Raw genomic sequence first — 15,440 nt, forward strand, 5'->3', positions numbered from 1 at the left:
GGGCCCCCCTGAGCCTCCTTTTCTCCAGGCTGAGCCCCTTTCCCAGCTCCCTCAGCCCCTCCTGGTGCTCCAGCCCCTTCCCCATCTCCATTGTTCTTCTTTGGATGTGCAAAGCCTATTACCTCCATAAGAAATTGATCCAAACGTAGCTGAAAACAGAAAAATTATTCTCAAAAGTTATGGATTGGGGAAGACCAAAAAGCATAGGTTATAAAGTTAAATAGAGGAAATTTCCCAGACTTCTAAAGCTCACAGTTGCTGGACCAGGAAAATTTTCAAACATGCATTTTGTGAAGATCCACACAGAGGGGACTAAGAATTCTTATAATGGATGTGGCTAAACATGAATTTGCCACAGTGATCAGTCAGGGAATATTTAATTTACCATCAGACATATCAGCAACGTTGCTCCAGGAGGAAGTTGGGGGTGATCTGAATATTTCCTTTGGTTTTGCCTGATTTCGAGAAAAAAAATAAAGTTCCAAATGTTTACATCAGATTTGCAAAATATGAGGAGAAAGCGATATCAAATTAAAACTTCTGCTATTCAGGTAGCGGAGAGAACAAAAGACAGACACCTTCAGAAAAGTTGAAAAATTATTTGAGTAATGAAATAGAAGCATTATTAATCAGTTTTGACAGATGAGGAACTGCAGTATGGGGACATTAAATCCAGAATTTTGTGTTTCATTTATGTATGTATAGATATATAAATTTATATATGAGAGTTCCTGCTGCTATAGAGGACTCAATGCAACCGGGAAGTTTCTAAAGAGCCCAGTATGCTGCAAACATGGCCTTAAGCTGCACAATAAAAGCTGAGTGTTGTTGATGGCTGTAGAAAAACATGAAAATGTTCCATTTGAAATGTCATCTTGTTGAAAAATGTTTCTTAAATTGGAGTTTTCTATAGGAAATGTCCTTATGAGAAAAATGGATTCCATTTTTGGCAACTGAATATTGGCCAGAATTCAATTTTTTTTTCCCCAGCTATTGGCTTTCTGACAAAATTTTAAATACTTTCCAAGGCAAGGCTATTTGAATATGCAGAATTTCAAGTTTTTGTCTAACTGCTGTTTTAGAATAAAACATCTTTTCTATCTGCTAGTTATCTGTCTTTTAGGAAGGCACCAAGGAAGGGGGTGAATTTGTTTGCTGTAAAGCCACATTGAAAATATGATGGACCCTGCAAAACCCATCCTAAAACTACTCATGCCCAAGAAAATGGTGGCAAAGCCATGAATTACTCTTGGCTTTTTCAAACAAAAGGTCAACACCTTTCCTTTGGTCTCGTGCAACGACCCATGGATATTATGGAGCAGAAAATCAGGAATAAAAATTCATGTTCCTCTTCTGTTGCCCAACACAACAGCTCAGAGCACCTTGGCAGGGCAATTTCCACACATGCCATCAGTGAATTCCCTTTCTACCAACTGGGAAAGCAGCAGTCTCCACCCTGGTAATATTCTTTTTTGTTTGCTTTCATTCTGCAAAGGTTCAGGCAGATAATTTTGGGTTGGATACGGAGGATTTCAGGAAGAAGAAAGTGCCGCAGCACTCCAATATTTTCCCCCGTATAGCATCACTTATTAAAATCCTGTTGTCCTGACCATTGTTGCTGCCATTGAAGTCTGGTTTATTTACTTGAAAATCTGATTTGTTTCATTTTATTACTGTGTTTGCCAAGTAACTGATATCAGATTCTGCAGGAAAGAGCTGCCATTTACCAGCAGGCTGTGATGGCTCTGACACGGTCTGCAGGACCGGCTCCGAGGCTTGCTCTGCCCCGGGGGCTCGCACAGAAATAAGATTACTGGCAATAACTGCTTCAACTGCTTTGAATAACAGACACAACTCAGAGAGCATAAAATTAACATAAACACAGCATCAGTGTGTTCCCTCGGCGGATACGAGACAGGCAGGATATGGAAAATTGACTGAAATGGGGTCAGGCGCTGCTGAAATCGGAAAGGGAGGAAGCTCTGCCAAGCAGAGGGGTGGTGGAGCTGCTAATAAATAAATAAATAAAACGATAGCCGTGAAGTTTAAATGATAACACATTCGGAGGGGTGGGTATTAAAAATTCAGCATCGGTGGTAGAACACCCAAAATGTTGGAATTCCAGGGAAATTGCTCTTCGCCGTCCTTGGGCTTCTCACTCCTGGCTGGAAGGATGGAGGGGGAAGAAATAACAATAACGATAACAGAAATAACAGCAATTTCCTGCAACAAATTTCCTGGATTGTTTTTGGTGGGGGGAAGGTGGAAAGAGGAAAGATGAAGGGAGGGCACAGGGTGATAATTTGAGGAGGATGCCCTAGATTCGTTAATGAGTGGTATCAAGTATTTTACAGCACTCCTATCTCTTTTTATTTATCAAATATTAAAATGGGAGATGCTGCCTGACACACTCAATAAAGAATTACATTAAGAGGGGAAGGCAGGGTGGCTCTGATTTTGTAGTTTTTTTTAATGAGATATTGCAGATACTGCTTGGAAGAGATTTGCCTGTGGAGCCCTGGATTTCCAAGCCCTCAGACCTGTTCATACAGAGAGAGCTGGAACCAGCACATGCTTATAATCAGGAGTTCCTCAGCGACCCAAAGTACTGAAAAAGACCCATAGTGAGTGTGTTTGTCTCATAACCAGCATGAGATTCGGGATATTGTTTTCAAAGCAGCCTCCCCTCCTTTGAAGAAGAGATGCCAGAGGACAGTAATCCATATTGGTGGAGCTTAGGTGGTTTTCACTCAAGAAAGAAAATATTTAGGACTCTGTTCCTGTTTCCCACTTTTGGGAGTTTGTCCTTCAGGTGAAATGGGGACTCTCCAACCTCAGGATCAAAACTCTTTATTGAGCCAAATTACAAAGCAGATCCTGGGACCCATGTTCAGGAAACATTTCACCCATAGGTACTTCAGACTGACAACATTCCATGTTTCAACAATCTTTAGCCAATGATAAAGAAAATTTAGAAAAATATTTTCCCAAAATTTGTCAAAGATGGTTTGGAAAGTTTTTTTTATCTTCCTTTCTCTCTTTCTTTTGTTCTCTTTCTCCATCCTCCTCCCTCTCTCTTGCAGAAGCTTTTTCAAGGCCATCACAGGGAGCATTGGGGTGTTGTCAAATATAAATATTTGCCTGAAAAATGATTAGTTGATGACCAGGAATATTACATGAGATTTTCAATGTCACAAGTGAAGGAGAACACCCAGAGGTGTGTGCTAACTTTAGCAAACCACCTTCAAGACAATAAACTGTGCTGAGAGATAAAGGAGAAGGAGCTTGGTGAAGAACAAAGCATTGCATAAAACTTTTTTTTTTTTTTTGCTGAGGTTTGTAGTCACTTGTATGAGGAAATGAGGTCTAGAAAGCTGTGGAGTTTTAACCTTCTTGCCATAATTTCTTTATTATAACTATAATTATTTATTATTATTATTATTATTATTGTTGTTGTTGTTGTTGTTGTTGTTGTTGTTGTTGTTGTTGTTACTATTATTATTACTATTATTATTACTATTTTCATGACCTATATAATTTTCTGAATTGAATTAGGGTCAGAGAAGACTCTGAGAAAAAAGTACTGCCAGCCTAGCCAGCAGTTGCCTTAAAAAAAAATTAAAATCCTTCTATTGTGAGGTTTCATAGCCAACAAAATCTATGAGCAAGCTTTGGATGTGAACTGCAGTCCCTGAGAGTGTGCCCTTGTCTGTAAAAATAAGCACCAATGACCCTACGTCCCTTGCTGGTAGATCCAGAGGAAAGGGCAAGTTTCAAAAGGCCCGGGAAACTGAACTACTTTTTGCCCCTTAAAGGTGGTCCTTTCAGGTCAGAGGGAAGCCACGTGGGTGTGGAGCACTGCTCTAGCACGCCTGGGGACAAATAAAGGACTTTGTTCTCCCCAAGGCATCAATCCAGCATCTCTCACCAGCACCACATTCGTTAAACAAATAAGCAGATGAATGTACCAGAAGAACATGTGAGGAAAAGCAAATCAGACTTATAAAACAGCTTGGAGTCCAGCCATGATTTTACTATGGAAAAAAAACTTTAATTCCAGTCTCCTTCTCACAAAGGAGCTTTTTCTCTCGTTCTGTTGGGGTTAAACAGCATTAAATTGATTTATTCAGCAATATAATTGATTCTGATGGCAGTGGCAGGACTAAGCCCTCAAAGGCTGCAGCTTGCTGGCACATCATGGTCCTCGTTCCTGGGGTTTGACTGCAGCTCCTGTGGGGATGCAGAGCAGCCACAGGCTCTCTCCATCATCCTTGGGAAGGGATAGGCTTCTCCAGAGACTGCTGCACCACTAGCCTGGGCTAAACCCCTCTCTGACAGCATTTTACACAGTGACTGTAACTGGGATTGTGGGTGACTACGTAGGATACCAGTCAAGTTTAGTTTATTGGTAGAAATACAGACTTAGCAGTCAAAACTCTCATTGTCTCTTGCTCCTTCTCTGCCTCCACTTGATAGTCTCTGGTATCAAACATGGATGAAAATATGGATGAAAAGCTTTGCAAATCTGATTGGTTTTTTGGGTTGTTTTTTTGTTTGTTTTTTTCACAGAATCATAGAATGGTTTGTGTTGGAAGGGACCTTAAAGATCGTCTTGTTCCAACCTCCTGTCATGCCAGGGACATTTTCCACTGTCCCAGGCTGCTCCAAGTCCCATCCAGCCTGGCCTTGGACTCTTCCAGGGATCCAGGGGCAGCCACAGCTTCTCTGGGCACCCTGTGCCAGGGCCTCAGCACCCCCACAGGGAAAAACATCCAACCTAAATCTACCTTTCATCAGATTAAAGTCTTTGATGAGTTGCAGCTTTAACAAACCAAATCCTGGTCAACTACAAAGACTTGTAACTTTAAACAATCATCTTCATCTTCATTGCTTTGAATTCTCATGCATATAAATCCAGATTTGAAGGATTTGGCTGAAAACTAGACTTCAATTGAGATGATTAAAAAGATGTTAAAAACAGTATCAACCCTTTTCAAAAATGATCTAAATGTTGAACTTCATCTCTCTGTGCTTCCATTGTACCTATGTCTCACCAACAGTGGCCATTTTCACATTTGCTCTTTCCTTATTCTAACAGAAAATAAGTACACAGCATAAAGAAGATTATAAATTTTCACACAAAAATTTATTTTAATGAGAACATCACACAATAAACTTCTGTTCTCTGGTACCAGGCAGCTTCAAATAAGAGCAAGACTTGCTAGTCTCTAGACCTCCAAATACAATCTAATTTTATTTGTGACCGTCAAATAAGGTTAAGGAACAAGATGAAAATTACTCTAAAAGATCTGAAAATATAAATTTGTTGAAGTATTATGAGACTTCCATAAACATTTTTAGAAGCTGTTAATGTCACTCTATCAATTACATTTGAGTAAGAATCCAATCCTGACTCAAATAAGACTGACAAAACATTCTTAGTTTTGATTAATAAGGTGTCAGTCCTAGACAGACTTAATTGCCTGTCTTTTCAGCTCTCTGGACCACAAATAAACACTGTATAAGGCCATACATATATTTTTTCCAGGACTAGAAACTCAATTTGCTTTCTCTTTAGTCCCACATTTCCAAGTGCTGAAATTAGTTGAGATCTGCATGACTGCTTAAAAACTTTTCACTTAAACTGTAATTCTGCAAAAAGAAAATTAAAAAAAATATATATATATATTTTTCATTGGATGAGTACCATGGGAAAAATAAATAAATTAGCCTACTGGTCTTCTGACTGTTGTTCTGAATATGAATGAAGTAAATAAAAGTATTTTCCTCATTCACAGGGATGTCTGGGTGTTAAACACAGTCATGAAAGGAAGTTGCAGCAATGTGGGGGTCGGACTTTTCTTCCAGAACAATTGACAGGACAAGAGGAAATGGCCTCAAGCTGCACCAGGGGAGGTTCAGGTTGGACATCAGGCAGAATTTTTTCATGGAAGGAGTTGTTAGGGATTGGAAAAGGCTGCTCAGGGACATGGTGGAGTCACTGGAGATGTCCAATGAACGACTGGACGTGGCACTCAGTGCTTTGGGCTCAGTGACAAGGTGGGGATGGGTCACAGGCTGGACTCAATGATCTTGGAGGTAATTTCCAACCTAAATGTAGGTCTGTGATTAAACTAAAAAATGTTGACATCCTCACAAACATGTTCTGAAAGGGAAACTTTCACTGTTATGACACAATGCCATTTAATGCCAAATTTCCAACAATCTGAATAATTCCCTCAAACATCTGCTAACCTTCCTTCTTCATTCAATTTATCCTGCTGAAAATGACATCAGCCCCTTGCTGCTGAGCAGCTTGGAATGAAACAGAGGCTCATGATCAGGTGGTCCTTGGCCAAGATACTCAAATCAACACTTTCCTAATTATTCTTAGTCCTTCTGATGATGGTAGACTCAAGCCCCTGGTTCCACTGATGTCTGTGAGAGATCTACAGCTTTGGAAACAGCTTTGCCTTTATTGGGTTTATGTCTTGTATCAGGCAGGTAATGAGCCATCAGCCACCCCAACTATTCAACTTATAATTTAGTCTCTAGAACAGAAGTCTCTGGCCATATAAGTTACCTATGCCATGTCTAAAAATCAGTTTAGTTGGGTCAAGGCATGAGAATCTGATGAGAGAGCTGTAGAACAGACACAAATAAAGAGTTATTTGCATTATTTAAGCAATGTTGAATATCCATCAAAAAAGGAAGTCCACACACAACTCTAACAGGAGCTGAATGTAACCCATCATCATAAAGTGAAAGGAAAGTAGCATTAGTTTATCCATTATTTACCAAAATTTTATTTCTATTTTGGCCCAAATAAATATATATATAGGCTTATTTTCCAGTTATCAAATGATGAATATGTCCCAGTGAAAATTTCCCAAAGTTTTCAATTCTGTCACTTTCTATATTACTACTAACTTTTCTAGGAGCTTCAGTCATCAGCATTTTCCTGAGTTTTGTCTATTGTCTATTCATTACACGCTTCTAGAGATCTTCTAAAATCAGCAATGAGAAGTAAAAGTTCTTGGACAGGATAACTGATCCCTTTTTGAAATATGTAACAAATATGGATCAGAAAAAATTGCTCTGAGAAAGAGTCTGCTTCTTTCCATTGACCATAAAGAAGTACTGGAGAAGAAATTTGGTCTAACATTCTAATTTTTAGCACAAACTAAAAGTGAGCCAATTTTTATGCCATCACTCATTTATATCTGAATATCTTTAGTTCTTCTGCCATCACTGCACTGCTCTGCCACTTGTGGAAAAACAAGGAATGTAGCCTAAGGCAATGAAAACACCACTGGTTTTCTTTGAGATTGAAGGTGGTAACTCTAAGGATGTCCAGACATTGATCAAATGAATAAAAAACAGAGCAAAGTTAAGTACATTTTCATTGCTCTTGTTCACTTTATCGCTAAATTTCCTGGCTCTGTGGTGAGTTTGTTGAGACCTGAACTGGTTCTTTCTGTATGCAGAGATATTCACTCCTGCTGAGGCTCTTACATATTTTATTATTTATTTTCTAGTAATTAGTCTGAGCCACTGACTCAAACAGAACTAGCCAAGTGAAAAAGAAAATATAACAAAGTCCCCCAATATGTTGCCTTGGCCTGCAGCGATCAGCAGCTGACGGCTAATGGGACAGATGATGCTCCTCTTCTCAGTTCATCCATTTAGCTGCTTGTTTAAGACACAAGAATGTCTCTGTGCCTTGACCCACACTTTGACATTTGAAACTTTCATATGTATCTTGGTCAAGCTGGACAGATATTATTTTCCTGACCTTTGGAAAAAGCAATTTTTTTTTTTTACCTAAACTTCAATTCTGAAGCATTTTGCTTTGCAAATACAGACAGGACACCTTTCAAAAGTAAGATGTGCTTTCTTTTCTTTCTACAGTGGTTGCAAGGGATATCTGCATCTCTGAATGTATTGCAAGCTCCTCTCCTGAAAAAGCAAAATGTGCAGTTCCATCACCAGCAAATGTGGGAGATGCAGCATGGAGTTAGAGAAGGAGGAGAAAGTAACCTGGATTATGTAAGGGATGATATCATATATTAAAAAGACTTAACAAACTGAATTAGCTCAGGATGGGGAGGAAGAATAAGACTCTTCATCAGGTAGCCACCAGATAAAGGCAACTACAGCTGTTTCTGGTCCCAAGTTTTTCTCTCCTGGGAAAGATGTGAATCACAGGTGACACAATTTGCCTACTGGAGACACCTCTCTCCTCTTTGGGAATTAGTTGAGATCAAATGGCTGAGTTTAAGACAGATAAAATGTGATGTCATTAATCTGAGCCCTGTTTTAATAGTTCTATCAAAGCTGGGAAATGATCTACAGTCTGGGGCATAGATGTCTGGAAATTTAACAGTGAGTAGTAAAATCACTGAATGAAAAAGTGGGGATGCTCCCTTAAGCTCCCGGTTTACTAAAGGCTTTACACCCTGGAAGATATTCCACTCCTACCTCTTATCTAAATAATAGTTTAGTACAACTATTAGGAGGTGTTCTATATTCATGACTTCAAGGCACAGAGCTTTTTAAAACACATCAGATGTCCCCACTGCACATGTCACGTGTCCCACCTATTTTTTCCTACTCCCTGTGCTCTGGTACATGTCAGTGCTGCTCCTGAGGTCAAACAGAGTGAGAATCTGATGGCAGGAATCAACGCTGATTTCCACATTGGCTGTGTTTATTTCTGTCCATTCCCTTAGGGACTTTGAGGTTTGTCTGTTTTGTTTTCTTCTCATTTTCTTCCAAGGAATTTTGCTGCTGCTTGTTAGAGAGACAATCCGGCTTTGCTGGGAAAAGTGGAGCTTGGGGGCTCCCTGAAAATGTTGAAAACTCTTCGCACTCCTGAATGTTTGCTTAAGAAAAGTCAGATTTCACAGCTGAATGTTGGCTGTGCAGAAGGATCTGCACCTTGCAGGCACAGAATACTTCTCACTCTCCCTTCCAGAGCCCCAGTAGTGTCCCCAATACACAAACTCTTCATCTACAAGGCAGAAAATGGCATTAGAAATCTAGCCCACAGGAAGCTGCGTCAGCAGTCCAATAAATCACCAGGATCTGCTCCTAAACCATAAAATGGTGTAGACTACCTCACAACTGTGCCTCTAGTACAGGATTCTCTTTTTGTTCCTCCAAACTCCTTTATCCTTACACCCTCCAGTCTCCCCACTGGACAGGAAAATCACAGGCCTCTGAAAGGAGATGCTGACGAAAGAAAAATTGCAGCTGGACTACCCATCCCCTTTTGAAATGAATGAGTAAATCAAAACCACCATCAATGGTGACGTGTCTGACCCAAAATTAGTAGGACAGATATGCAGTGACTGATATTATAGACCATAAAATAACAGAAAGGGTTGGGTTGGAAGGGACTTTTAAGATCAGGCAGATCCAAATCCCTGCCACAACCAGAGACACCTTCCATAGACCAGGTCACTCCAAGTCTCATCCAACTTGGCCTTGAACATTTCCACAGCTGCCCTAGGAAACCTGTGCCAGTGACTCTTCACCCTAATCATATAATTTTTTTTTTTAACTCCAATCTAAACTGCTTTTCAGTTTTAAACCACTGTCCATTGTCCTATAACTACAGACACTGCTAATTTTTTTTTCTCTCAAACACTGTGTCGTTTTTAGGATCTACTTCAGCTTCAATAGCTTTGCTCATCTGATTAAAGATGATGAATTCCAGTCTGGGTATTCACAAGAAATCCTGAAAAAGGCAGCTATTCTTGACAGTGACCCCAGCTGGTTGCATAAACCCAGAAATGTCTGAAATCAGCAGCAAAGTATAAAAAAATCTGCTTCTAAATTCTGATCTCTTAAGAAAAATGGAAAAGAGGAAAGGTTTTTACTTATTTTCTGTGAGTTTCTTTTTCCTTTGCTTGAAAGGTAGGTAAAAGGATGGTATTTACTCATTAATTACTAAACTCAGTGATGCCTGTTTCCACCCTGCCTCTTGCCTTTCCTCCCTCTGAATCTTTGTTATCCATCACTTTCCCCAGACCAAGATCTCAAATTATCTTTTACTTGCCCAGCTTTGCCAGCTCTTACTCTCACACAAAATTTTGTCTCACAGTGTTCCTGGGACAGCTTTTTATTTCTATTTTTTCCCCCCTCTTTCCCTGTTCTTTAGTGTAAACTGAACTGCCAAAGCCAGAGCAAAGCCATCAGTTTTTTGAGACTGTCACCTGAGATCACCTTTCTCGTGTTACCTGGCCAGAACAGGTTCTTATTTTTTGCTGCTGGATAAAATGTACTGTAACTGCTGCCACCAACAGGACATTTAACAAAAATAGACATTTTTCCACCCACTGCTCTAACAGCTCGGTCTCAGAAAGAGATAATGAATAGATTAGAAGAATTTACATTCTAATATCAGTTTATTTGCTGTAACAAGCTCCCTTCTGTACTGTCTCTCTCACAACTGTCCCTCCAGACGATCCAAGTGGAACATGCAGCTTTTTCTCATCCAGATTGCAAGAGGCATCTGAAACCTTCCTATTAAAAATATGTCCATTTTATACAGTGAACAAGGAAAAATAACAGTGTTAAGAGAAAGGAGAAGTGAAGAAAACACGACAAATACTTTCACCTGAATCATTGATGACTATGACTTAAAGTCACTGTTTTTAGTGAAGGAGTTCAACAGTAAAATCTCTTTCCCAGTGTTGGAAAGAAAAGCTCTGTTTTGTGCCTGCAAGTCCTTCTGCTGCTTGATTATTGATTTTCTAAAACTGGCTGCCTCAAAGTGAGAATTCTATCAGGAGTTCACAAGTTGCAGCACCGTGTTAGTACAAAGTGCTGAACATTGTTTTCCACATGCTTTAGGATTCTTATGGGCTGTAGTCTAAATTTATCCCCAATAGTTTAAATGGCTTTGTTGTCTCAAAAAAGAATTTCCAGAGAAAAATCAAGCTAAGGAATTTTTTGTTTTGCTATAAAACTGAGATGCAAAAATCAAATTTCCTATTTCTTTTCTAAAAAGCAGAAAAAATGAAAGGAAAATAAATATTTAAGAACTCAGGAAGAAATTAAATTGAAATAAAAATATAGACTTAATTGACCTTTTATATACAAAAAAAATTATTCTGTCAATGTACTACTGTGGAGATTACATCCAAACTCTCTCTTGTACTAATAAAAACCAGAATATTACAACTCTTAAAAGTCAGTTTGATTTCCTCTCTGTTTCTTTGCTTTTAACTCTTACTTGTCTCACTACATTTAGTTCAACATAAGCTACATTGTGGAGTTTCACTTTGGCTCTGGTTGGTTTTCAGGGTTCCAATTTGCCCCAGATCCACTGAAATTCAAAGCCCTTCTGAACAGGGTGAAGGAATGTTTGCTTGCACTTTGGAAGGGATTTTCCCCATAAAAATAGCTAGAACCTAAATTGCTCTGCCATCTTGTCATTAAATTTTGTGGAGGAGAATTTAATGGTGGATTTGGATAGCTCAGAGTTCAATTTGCATGTCGTTGGGATTAAGGAAATTATTGCAAGGGAAGGCAGGATGGGGGTGCAGAGCACAACAGATAATCTGGAATGATTTCTCACTTAATTCTTGAACAACAGTGTTGAAACAAGGCACTATTGTGGAGTTGCCATTGGACTGAAGCCTATTTCATTCAATTTCCATGTACAGGGAAATTGCTCCCATCTCCCTCAGGCAGCTTTGCAGATCTGCTCAGGGATACTGAGGAAAATTAATCTGAATTAATTTTAGAAGTGGATTAGTTCAACTAAATTAAAACACCGTGTGGACCCTCTCATTCAGAATTAAAGTGGCTTTAATTCAGTTTTGCTTCATTCAGTTTAACATTGGGTGAAACAACAAAGTTTAGGCTCCTTTAGATTGATGGTTGCATTAGATTGATGAATTGCAGATTATTTCAATTTAAATTCCCACATTCAGTTATTTTGGAATTATTGACTGTCTCTTCCTACATAATAATTTAGTACCCATGATGGATAGAACGTGGAATACAAGGATCTCTGTCCACAGATGGGACATGGGCAGCAAGGTGGATTCCTTTCCCACTCCAGCTTCTCCCATCCTCTGCTCAGGAAGAACTTTCAGGAAGAACCCCGTAGCCCTGTTGTAAATTCAGTCTTAGGCTTTCCTCCCAGCCTGGCTGATGGAATGGCTTAGGAATGGTGACAGTGTGAAATGGAATAAATTTTCAAACTTTTTTTATTAGAAGAATAGTTACAGCTTCCAAGTCACTTGTGGCATGCTCTGTATTTCCACCTTTGGCTTTCTATGCCATTACAATTCTCCAGAGACTCCTGCTCCTCTCACCTCTTCATATGAATCATGTTTTAATCATTATATGAACTATTTTAACCAGAGAAGGCAGCAAAAGAGAAAACTTTCTCTTATATTTGAATACCTTGGGAACATAAACAGACCTGTTTTCTCATGGACAAATTCCTTATTTTGTAGATATGACAGACCATGTTCATGTTGATGGTGGGGTAGTGCTGATACACATCAACAAGAAAATAGGAAAAATCAACTAAAAAAATCCTGACTCACATTAAATCAATTAAAGGTATTCTCCATCTGGTTCTACCCAAGGGGTTTGTACCGATTTAACTAAATCGGTTTCTAAACTGATTTAGTTAAATTGGTGCATAAACTGTTGATAGGACAGACAGAAGAAGGTACAAAAGAGTCTAAGTAAGTCAAACAAACCCAAGTGTAGATAAGAGGTGCAGTAAAATAGTTGAGAAAGAGATTAAGTGGCTGTATAACTTTTAGGTGTTGTGTGGAGGGGTTTTGAGCAGAGCTGTAAATCTGACAAAGATGTGAACATCTGTCTCTGCCAACTATGGTTGTCAGCCTTAAAACACTGGGAGGTGCAGAACTGATCTGGGAAACCTGAGGAACACACTCAGAAACATCCAAAGTGGCGGCACTGAGGATTCTGATGTACCTGGAGCTTCCTCCAGGCAGTGCTGGCCTACCAAAAACAAAACAGATAGTAAAAGATGTGTATAAACCATAGAATCACAGGATGGTTCGGGTTGAAAAGGACCTTAAGGATCCTCTTGTGCCATTAAAGTGGCTGCATTTAATGAGGGTGATTAAGAAATGCGCAGTTGCAGATGTCAGAGGTGACAGAGAAAAGGTAAAGAGAAGAGCTATTCCTGGCTGAACTTCAGTACAAGGTGGTAATCTCATGGTTAAAACTATTCCTAGACTGAAAAACTTCAGAGCCCAGAATTGGTGCTGAGTCCCTAAGCTGTCAGGGAGTAAAGAAATCATCTCGTGCACCTATCTGGGTGCATCTGCAGTGCTCACCACCATGGTGGAGCTGGAGCTGCTGCCAGTGTAGCTTAGACAAGGGAACTGAGCCCTTCTAAACCAATTCCTGGATATATTTTAGGAGCCAGCATCAGCTAGGAACCATTTCCCTACCCATGGCAGGTAGGTTGTCACCAGATGGTCTTAGAGGGCCCTCCCAACTCAAGCCATTCTGAGATACAATGGTTCCCAGTGGGCAGTTTGGGTGTGACCACACTATTCTGAAGGCCTAAGAGAGTTAAATCACAGAGTCCCATCCAGACAATGCCAAATGGCTCCAGAGCAGAGAGTGTCCTGGAAAAGTTTTATTTACTAGTACAGATGTGGCCTTTGTGCCTTCTCTAAATTCAAATTGAAGCTTTATCTTACATGGGGTTTGTGTACATGTGTGCAATTTGGTGAATAGGATGTGGAAGAGCCAGTTGTAGATATTTGGGATGTCCAAGATCTGTTATATTAATTTTGGGTCCTTGTCCTTTCACACCAAGGAAAGAACCAATCACAGATCCTCTTCCTATGAATGAGTTTTTACAGGATGTTAGGTTATGTTATCCATCTAACTCCAGTTAAGCAAGAGATGGATTTAATAAGATCATGCATCATTATCTTGCAAAAATGCCTCACCAAATCACCCTTGCTGGCACAATTGCAATAAGTGCCAGCATTCTCAATTTCTTTCCTTGACTATTCAAATTATAATTTCCCTGGGCACAAGCCCAGTTTTCATACAATTTTTGGACGACACTGAGGACATCATCAGTGTTTATGATGATAGGACTGAGAGGAATTATGCACAGCATGAAATTACCTGATGTTTTGAGGTTGCAGTAACACGATTAACAGTATTTATTTTCTGTTCAACCCCCTAAATCTTTTAGCTGGCACACTGTAAAAACCCATGAACAGGTTTGGGTCTTCCTACTTCCCATGCAAGCCAACTTCCTTCAATCCTTCAATCCAGGACATGGTGCTAAGACCAGTCACAAATGATCCACATAGCCTGGAATGGGGCTGTGTTTTGGGTTTGTGAGCTAAGCAGTTCTGGTACTACAGGGATGGTTTAGTTACTGCTGAGCAGCTCCTTCGACAGGGTCAACGCTGCTCCTCAGACTGCTGCACCACTGAGTAGTCAGGGTGTGCAAAAGAATTTGGGAAGGGACACAGCTGGAACAGCTGGGCCCAGCTGACCCAATATTCCAGACCAGATTTGTGCCTTCCTCAGCAATAAAGTCTGGATGAAGAAGGAGGGAGGGTGGGGGATGTTCAGAATTATGGTGTTTGTCCTTCTAAGTTATAGGTGATGGAGCCCAGCTTTCCTGGAAATGGCTGAGCATCTCCCTGTTGATGGAAAGTGTGAAAGAATTCCTTATTTTGCTCTGCTTGCAAGCAAGGTCTTTGCTTCTGACTGTCTTTATCTCAACCCAGGAGTTTCCTCACTTTCACTCACTCTTTGGGACTGTCAGCTGGATGCCAGCTGGAGTGCTCTGAGACAGCATTAATGGCCTTTATAAAGAGACAATTACAAACTTATTGACTCACTGTAGTCCAACAAGATCCAAATATGAAGCTGAGAGAGCCATTCAGTTTATCCCAAAATATACACTGGGAAACTGAATAACCCTCTGGTCTCAGTCGCCTAAATGTAGGTGGAGCTTGTCCTTACAGACTGCCAGCTGTCTCCTGAGAAGGGGAGAGGTGTCCCTTATGTCCCATGTTGTATTTTCTGGGCCCATGACAGCATCTCTCAGATGTTTAATATGGCATTATATAAGTAACTACAAAGGTAGTTGAAATTAATTTGTGAAATTCCATTGTGATTTCCTTTGACTAGAATGGGAGTTTCAACACACAGATCATATCTATACACCTGTGCAGGTGTACATGTATTTAAATGTAGATGTTTGGACCTAGAGCTGAATCTCACTTCTTGTGAGATATCTGGAAAATCAATTAAATCCTATGAATTCTTGTTGCCTAATTATAACATGAAGATGATACCTGCATAAATTCACATCCTTACACTCTGTCAGGTACCAGATCTGTTTCCTCAGGCCACTGCCCAAAAAAAGCCTTAGGCAACAGAACTGTTATTCTCACGCA

The sequence above is a fragment of the Poecile atricapillus genome, chromosome 3 (assembly GCF_030490865.1).
Source record: "Poecile atricapillus isolate bPoeAtr1 chromosome 3, bPoeAtr1.hap1, whole genome shotgun sequence".
Lineage (NCBI taxonomy): Eukaryota > Metazoa > Chordata > Aves > Passeriformes > Paridae > Poecile > Poecile atricapillus.